Source organism: Pristis pectinata, chromosome 33, assembly GCF_009764475.1.
Source record: "Pristis pectinata isolate sPriPec2 chromosome 33, sPriPec2.1.pri, whole genome shotgun sequence".
NCBI lineage: Eukaryota > Metazoa > Chordata > Chondrichthyes > Rhinopristiformes > Pristidae > Pristis > Pristis pectinata.
The window spans coordinates 12,849,330-12,858,457 of record NC_067437.1 but is presented as its reverse complement, the minus strand read 5'-3'; positions in this window follow the sequence as shown (position 1 = coordinate 12,858,457).

The window sequence follows — 9,128 nt, the reverse complement described above, 5'->3', positions numbered from 1 at the left end:
ATCTCTCACTATCGCCCCCGATCTCATTCTTAATTAAGAGCACTACCCCACCTCCCTTCCCTTCCTGCCTATCCTTCCGTATTACCTGATACCCTTGGATATTTAATTCCCACTCATCTCCACCCTGCAACCACGTTTCTGTAATGGCCACTAAATCATACCCCTTTGTATTGATTTGTGCCACAAGTTCACTGACCTTGTTTGGAATACTACAGGCTTTCAGATAAAGTGCCCTTACACTCATTGTCCTTTTAGAATCTAGTAACCTTTGTGTCCTTTGCGTTTGACTTTTCTATACTCCACTCTTACTTTTCTCTTTTCTAACATTTGCTCTGGTTTCTGCTTTGCTTCCCTGTCTTTCTGCATGGATTCCCATCCCCCTGCCATATTAGTTTAAACCCTCCCCAACAGCACTAGTAAACAATCCCCCCAGGACACTGATCCCAGTCCTGCCCAGGTGTAGACCGTCTGGTTTGTACTGGTCCCACCTCCTCCAGAACTGGCTCCAATACCCCAAGAATCTGAAACTGGTTCTTTAGAACCAGAATCTAAAATTCAGCCTTTATTACAACAGGGTTTGAGTATGAGAGTAGAGACAATTTTCTCTGGTTATGAAGGGCCCTGATTAGACTATACTTGGGATATTGTGTACAGTCTAGGCTTCCTACCTAAGGAAGATATGCCTGAAATAGAAGGAGTGTGGTGAAAATTCATCAGGTTGATTCCTGGCTTGGTAAGTTTGTCACACGAGGAGAGATTAAGCAGTTTGGGCTTAAGGTGTCCAGAAGAATAAGAGGTGATCTCATTGAAACATAGAAAATTCTCATGGGACTTGGCAGGTAGGTTCAGGGTTGATATTTCCCCTGGCTGGGATCTAAGGCTATAGTCTGAAAAGTGAGGTTGGTCGTTCTCAGTCTTGAAGAGAAGAAATTTCTTCTTCTGAGCTTAGTGAATCTTTGATATTCTCTACCCTAGATGGCAGTGGGGGCTTCAGTTGCTGAGTATATTCAAGCCAGATATCAAAAGATATTTAAATGTCAAGGGAATTAAAGAATAGGAAGTTAGTGCGGAAATGTGGCACTGAGGTAAAAGATAGCCCATGATCTTACTGAACAGCGGAGAAACCACAAGGAACTGAATCCTTCCTATTTCTTACGTTAAGCTGCTTCTAGTGGCATTTCACTTTTCCCTTCCAGCACAGATCCTCACCTGTACAGCAGAGATTAATGTCCAGCTGAATCAGGTTAGGGCTACAATGAAGCAGAAATACTGAGTGATGTCTGCCTGTGCCTTCATAGCAGCTGTCATCCCGTCCTGTAGCTGCTGTCGATGGGTTGACATCAAATCTTTGTGAGGAAGTGCTCAGGGCCTCCACCGAGAAGGTCAAGGCCTCCTAGTTAGCATCATAAGAGTCGTAGAGTACCGCAGCATGGAAACAGGCCCTTCGGCCCAACTTCTCCATGACCACCATGGTGCCCACCAAGCTAGTTCCATTTACCCATGTTTGGCCCGTATCCCTCTAAATGTATCCAAATGTCTTTTGACTGTTGTTATTGTACCTGCTGCTACCACTTTCTCTGGCAGCTCGTTCCATATACGCACCATCCTCTGTATGAAGAAGTTGCCCCTCAGGTCCCTTTTCAATCTTTCACCTCTCACCTTAAACCTGTGCCCTCTAGTTTTTAGTTCTCCTTACCTGGGAAAAAGGCTGTGTGTGTTCACCCAATCTATGCCACTCATGATTTTATGCTCCTCTATAAGGTGACCCCCTCAGTCTCCTGTGCTCCAGGGAATAAGTCCCAGCCTGCCCAACCTCTCCCTATAACTCAGGCCATCGAGTCCTGGCAGCATCCCCGTAAATCTTCCCTGCACTATTTCCAGTTTAATGATGTCTTTCCTATAACAAGGCGACCAAAACTGTGCACAATATCCCAAGTCGGGTCTCACCAACGTCTTCTACAACCACAACATAGTTTTCCAACTCCTAAACTCAATACCCTGACAGATGGTCCCCACAATCTCCCGGCAGAATATGCCGATAAGTCCTCCTTGTCGTCATCTGCATTCAGTGTGGGAGGTTGTACCGCACACTCAATACACAACTACATCCCCACTGGCCTTCCTAATTGTAGGTCTCTTCTGTGTGATCTGGCCCGACGGATGTGTGGACCCCCACCTCCAGTGAGTCCCCGCACCAGATTCCTTCAGTCTGCAGCCTGCTGATGTCTGGTGTATCTCCCTGTGACACGTATTCCTCCAACCTACATCCCCTGTGGTTTCAGTCTCTGAGGTGGTTGCAAGGGTCAAGAGGTGCATTGATTCCTAGTCCTCAATATAACTTTCTACCCCCCCAAACCGCTCCTCCTGATCTCCCTCCACTGTGCCCTCTAATGCCTCCAGTAGTCTCCCACGCGGCTCCCCTCCATCCAACGTGCCCTACTCCTCCAGAGAGGGAACCGGGCAGCCTCTGCTGATGCCCTGCAGAGGCAAGGCAGAACAACAAGCAATCTACAGGAGGAACTCAGTGGTCGAGCAGCATCCGTGGGGGGAAGAGGAACTATCGACATTGCGGTTCGAGGTCCTATGTCCTTATGCGGGGTTTCGACCTGAAAACATTGACGTTTCCTTTCCCTCCCACAGATGCTGCTCGACTCGCTGAGTTCCTCCGGCAGGTTGTTTGTTGCTTTAGATTCCAGCGTCTGCAGTCCCTGTGTCTCCAAAGGCAAAGCAGAAGTAGTTGCAGTTTTAAGTTTCAGCAGAAATAGTTTTATGTTGATGCAGCAAGACAGATGGGAACAGGGGTATGTACAGTTAATGAAGTGCAAAGGGATATAGTGATCATTATGAAGCTTTGTTATTGAACACATCAGGCAGGGAGGGTTAGCTGAGCCTCAGTGGCCCCTCACCCCAGGAGTCAGAGACATTGGATATGGGAGGGTCCCCTCTTGTGCAAGTGGTTCCCCCTTCTGTTCCTCGGTAATTTTGCTTAAATTGAAGAGAGGAGGACAATGTGCAGACCTTTTATTGTAGTTGTTATTGAAGTTTGAGGTAGGGGTGGCTGTAGAAGGGTTAGAATGTGTGTGGTGCACTGAGGGTGTAGGTGGTGTAGTGTGCGTGTGTGTGCGTGTGTGTGTGTGCGCGCGCGCGCACGTGTGTGTGTGTGTGTGCATGCGCGCACAGCGTGTTGGGGTGAGGATGGAGTAACTTTCTGTGTGATTAACAGTTTAAAGTCAAAGTAGAGTTTATTGTCATATGCACAAGTACATGTGTGCACAGGTGCAATGAAAAACTTACTTGCAGCATCACAGGCACATAGCTTCAGATAAGCTTCATTCACAACAAAAACATAAATTACACAAAATTATACAAGAAAGAACACAAGTAGAACAAAACAAAACAAAGTCCATTGTAGTGTAAAGTGGTCAAAATGGTCATAGTATTGCTATACTGAGGTAGTGATTAGAGTTGTGCAGGTTAGTTCAAGAACTAAATGGTTGAAGGGAAGAAGCTGTTCTTGAACCTGGTGGTGTGGGACTTCAGGCTTCTGTACCTCCTGCCCGATGGTAGCTGCGAGAAGATGGCATGGCCCAGATGTTGGGGGTCTTTGATGACAGATGTTGCCATCTTGAAACAGTGCCTCATGTAGGTGGTGGGGAGGGACGTGCCTGTGATGTATTGGGCTGAGTCCACTACTCTCTGCAGCTTCTCACATTCCTGCACATTCAAATTGCTGTATCAGACCATGATGCAGCCAGTCAGGATACTTTCAACACTACATCTGTAGAAGTTTGTTAAAGTGTTCAGTGACAAGCTGAACCTCCTTAACCTTCTAAGAAGTCGCTGGTGTGCCTTCCTTGTGATTGCATCCATGTGCTGGGCCCAGGACAGGTCATCCGATATGTTAATACCCAGGAATTTAAAGCTGCTGACCCTCTCCACCGCCAATCCAGCAGCATAGACTGGCATGTGTGTGTGTGCGTGTGTGTGTGTGTGTGTGTGTTTGTGCGCGCGTGTGTGTGTTTGTGCGCGTGTTTGTGTGTGTGTGTTTGTGCATGTGTGTTTGTGTGCATGTGTTTGTATGTGTGTGTGTGCGTGTGTGTGTGCGTGCGTGTGTGCGTGCATGCGTGTGCGTGTGTGTGTGTGTGTAAGTATCAACATGAAGGCACAGTGTTGAAGTGTTGTCGAGCTGACGTTGACAGATACCATGACGTGGCCACCAGAATTGCTCCGCTCTTTGTGCTTCCTCACAGCTGGAGGGCCACCTCCTGCCGGGCTTCCTGTGGGGGCCCTGGAGGATCTCTGGTGCTGCTGGACCTCTTTCCTGCCTCCACCACTGCCGCCAGCACCCCAGTGACACTTCGCACAACGAAAGAGCTTTATCCCTCTGCATGAAAGCCACTCTTCTCCGCCTCAGCCACTTTGTGCCTTTAAGAGCAGAAGGGTTTGCAGGATTGTAGCTCAGGGTAGTATGTGTTGGTGAAATAAACTGGGCCAAGTCCCTGTTTTAATGCCTGATTCTGTTTGCAAACCACACTAACAGTTTTTTTAAACTGAATATTTGACCAATTTTGCGGGGATTTTTGCAGATCCCTCAGTTTAGCATAGGGCAGAATGTAGCATCCATTAATGGCACGGACAACAATGAAATCAAATTTCTGGGATAGGGAGCTGGGTATTTACATGGACAGGGAATTGGTATGGGGTGGGTATGTATACAAGATAATTGTTTGTAAAGACTGGTAGACAGGGGTTTATGTAGGCTGGGATTTTATACAGAGTGGGTGTTTTTATGGAGTAGGTGGTTATATGGGCAGAATGAAGGCATGGACCAAGAGCTGGTACATTGGATTAGTATGGATCATGCCATGGATCTTAATGGTCAGCATGGACATGGTGGGCCAAAGGGTCTGTTTCTGTGCGTGTGACTCTATGACTCAGAATATGTATAAAGACAGAGTTAGAAATGATTCACGGGGTTAATCTGGCTCTTCTTCCTGAGAACTGTTGCTCACAACCGTTCTATTTTTGCTTGCAGGCTCTGAGGAATTGTGGAATCATTTTTAAATTATTTGAAATTCTTTGAATGTACCAAATCTGAAGGCAGATAGCTGAAGACTCTAATTTCCAAAGCCAGCTATCAACATAGTCAGATAACAGGGCAGCATTGGGGGCTTAAACTGGGAGCAGGAAATGTGCTTTGAGTCACAGATTAGATTCTGCATTTTATTTAGTGAGAATGGGCTGAAAAATTGGAGATAAAAAGGGTCATGGAGTAATACGTGAAGTTCAGTGTTTAAATCAGTCCCCAGCTGCACAGTGACTTGGGGGAGCAAGAGAACTGGGGATTACTTTAATGATGCCTAAGTGAGAGAGAGTTGGTGAACCCCAGGGAGAGTCGGCATCTTCTGGTTCCATACCCTGGAGAGAATGGTATCTTCAGGGACTGCACCTCGTCAGCACCATCAGGAACTGTACCCTAAATAGAGTCGGCATCTTCTGGATCTGTACCCCAGGGAGGGTCATCGGGAACTGTACCCCAGGGAGAGTCAGTGGGAACTGTACCCCAGGGAAAGTCAGTGGGAACTGTACCCATAGAGAGTCAGCAGGAACTGTAACCCAGGGAGTGTCAGTGGGAACTCTACACCAGGGAGTGTCGATGGGAACTGTACTCCAGGGATGGTCAATAGGAACTGTACCCCAGGGAGAGTCAGTGGGAACTGTACCCCAGGGAGAGTCAACATGAACTGTACCCAAGAGAGGGTCAGTGGGAACTGTATCCCAGGGAAAGTCAGTGGGAACTGTACCCCAGGAAGAGTCAGTGGAAACTGTACCCCAGGGAGAGTCAACAGGAACTTCACCCCAGGGAGTGTCAGTGGGAAGTGTACCCCAGGGAGAGTCAGCACCTTCAAGAAATGAGCCCAAATGATTCTGCGGGCTTTGGTTGCTCCTGCTATTCAGTCACTGAGGATCTCAAATACAAAATATGAGTGGGCAAAACTGGGGAATGAAATGAATTGTACAGAAACATGCTTTACTGTCCAATACAACAATATAGTCTTTGATTCAAATTTTTAGCAATCAGGATTCTGTGCCTTTGTGCATTGTGGTATGACCTTACTGGGTGCAGTGACTCCTGGCCTGTGCTGCTGGATCCTCGCTCACACTGTGCCTGGCCTTTGCAGCACTGTACTGAATATAGAATCCAGGCTCCCTCACACCCAGCTCCCCAAACCCCACTGCAGCTAGCCAGCCATTCACTTTCACTGCATTACTGTTCATTACAGAGCAGCCAGGTAGGTGCAGTGACACCCCAGAAGAATCATCACATCAAAGGACTTGAACCCCAGTTATAAGCATCAAGAAGTCAAGGGCAGAATGCAGGACTTACAAAACAGTTGAAGGAAAGCATGGGACGAGCTGTTTGCAACATCAGGTGATGAGACTCGGGACATCAAGCTTGCTTCCCCCACCCCAACACCTTCCAAAAACCATGGTACCGCTGCCTCAGTACAAACATGTTATAGGGTGTTGTACAAGAGATTCTTCAGAGAGGGGTGGGGTCAGAAAAAGGGGAGAAGGAAGGGGGAGGGATGGGGGTGTGGGGAAAGGAGAGGTGGAAGAGATATGAGGTGAAGATGAAGGGAGGTAGAGGAAAAAGCGAGGATGCTGAACGTGAGGGGGATAGGAGTGAGAGGTCGTAGATATGAATATCAGGAGTGATCTCTGGTGAGGGGGCTGATCCTCAAGGGAAGGTAAGAGTAGGCTGCACACTCTAAACAAAGGAAATGTTGAAGGAGTGTGTCATCAAACCCAATCAAATTGGTAAATAAATTGGTAAATTTGTTTATAAATTGGTGAATTGGTTTATTATTGTCAAGTGTACCGAGGAACAGTGAAAAACTGTGTTTCACATGCCATCCATACAGATCATTTCATCACATTAGTGCATTGAGGTCATACAAAAGAAAACACAGAGAGCAGAATAAAATGTTACAGTTACAGAGAGAGTGCAGTTGTACAGGTAGACAATAAGGTGCAAGGCCATAACAAGGTAGATTGAGAGGTCAAGAGTCCATCTTATGGTACTAGGGGGCCATTCAATAGTCTTATAACAGCGGGATAGAAGCTGTCCTTGAGCCTGGTGGTAAGGTGCTTTCAGACTTCTGTATCTTCTGCCCGATGGGGTGGGGGGGGGGAAGAAGACAGAATGTCCAGGGTGGGTTGGGTCTTTGATTATGCTGGCTGCTTTACCGAGGCACCGAGAAGTGTAGACAGAGCCCATGGAGGGGAGGCTGGTTTCTGTGATGTGCTGAGCTGTGTCCACAACTCTCTGCAGTTTCTTGCAGTCTCGGGCAGAGCAGTTGCCTTACCAAGCTGTGATGCATCCGGATAGGATGCTTTCTATGGTGCATTGATAAAAATTGGTGAGGGTCAAAGGGGACAGGTCAAATGTCCTTAGCCTTCTGAGGTGCTGGTGAATTTTCTTGGCTGTGGCGTCTACATGGAATTGATCAATAAGTTCAGAATATTACTTAATGTAAACCAGGTCAAATATTGATTGAAATGAATGAAGAGTGAATTTAAATCAGAATCAGTGTTTAGGCATTAGGAACCAGGGCTGTAAAGGGAGGGGCTTTGAGCGATGAGAACTATGAGACGGGGTCAGTGAGGGACGGTTATGTGGGTATTTGGAGAATTACTGTGAATGGGACAGATGCTGCGAGTTATGTGTGACTGGAATCCCTGGTCCCACTGATCCATGGGGACACATTCCAGAGAATTACACTAAATACCAATCGCATTTCACTGCTCCCTGCACTCGCCCCCTCCAGCCTGTTACACGGGAACAGAAAGAGGCCATTCAGCCCTTCAAATCTGCTTTACAGGAACAGGAGGCAAACAGTTCACGCCCATAGTCTTCATTAACTTTTCAGGGGGTCTTTGACTCTATGAATCGAGGGCTGAAGTGTGCTTCCTCAATCGCCCCTCAATGGTTTTCAGGTTATGGTTATCATTGATTGATTTGCAATATTCCCTTTTCCCAACCCAATCAGTGAAGGGGGAAAAGTCCACATGAGAGACTGCTGAGGACCAAGGGTCAAGGAACTGCTGGGGAGGTGGGTGTCTATGGAGGAGAGAGATTTGAGACTATTCCACTGCCCTCTCATCCCCTTGGCCTTTGACCCACAGATCCCTATCTTGCTGAGCAGGTCTGGGAATTTACTCTGGATTAAGAGAACCAGAGGATTAGATCCAGAGTGGATTTGGATCACGTTCACTCATTGCCCACCTACACTGTCAGACGCCGAGAGGTCACTCACAGAGATTAGAATGACCCATGTCATAGCTGGGTTGGTGCCGCGTTTTGGGAGACCATCTCAGCTCTGCCTTGAAGAGTCTGACTAGTCTTAGTAATGCACGTCGCTGGTGGAGCCTCACAGCTGCTGAGCGGCCAGGTTCAATCCTGACCTCGGGTGCAGTCCATGTGGAGTTCACAGTCGCCGTGACCGTGTGCTGCTCTGGTTTCCTCCCGCACCAAAGACATGCGGGTTGGTAGGTTAAATGGCCGCTGTAAGTTGCCCCTGGTGTGTGAGTGGTGAAATCCAGGGGGAGTTTAGGGAAACGTGGTGAGAATAAAAATGGGATCAGTGTAACTGGGTGCTGATGGTTGACATGGACCCTGTTTTCAAGCTCTATGATTCTCTGCACTACTGTCCACTCCTGTACCTTGATAGGTCCCCACACATGAGCCCAAAGGGATCAGATTCCCTTTCAGTTGTTGACAACCACAGAAACAGAACAGTAGCCTGTGTAATGCCAAAGGAATTCCGACACCCACCTCTCCCACTCAGAGCTGTTGTAATCAAACCCAGCAAGGACTCGATCTCTTCGTAGCAGAATCTCATCAGTCCCTCTACACTCAATGTACTCTTCAGTACGCTCTCAGTTCCTACAGCCCTCACTGTACCTCTCATTCTCCATCTCTCAGCCCCTCGTGCTGTCTCTCTATCCCTCTCTCAGGCTTTTGCTCAATCCTCTCTCAACTGTTCACTCAGGCTCTTTCTATCACTTAGATTCCCTCTCAGCCTCTCTCTCCACAGACCATTAATCCACTGATGGCCCCAGTC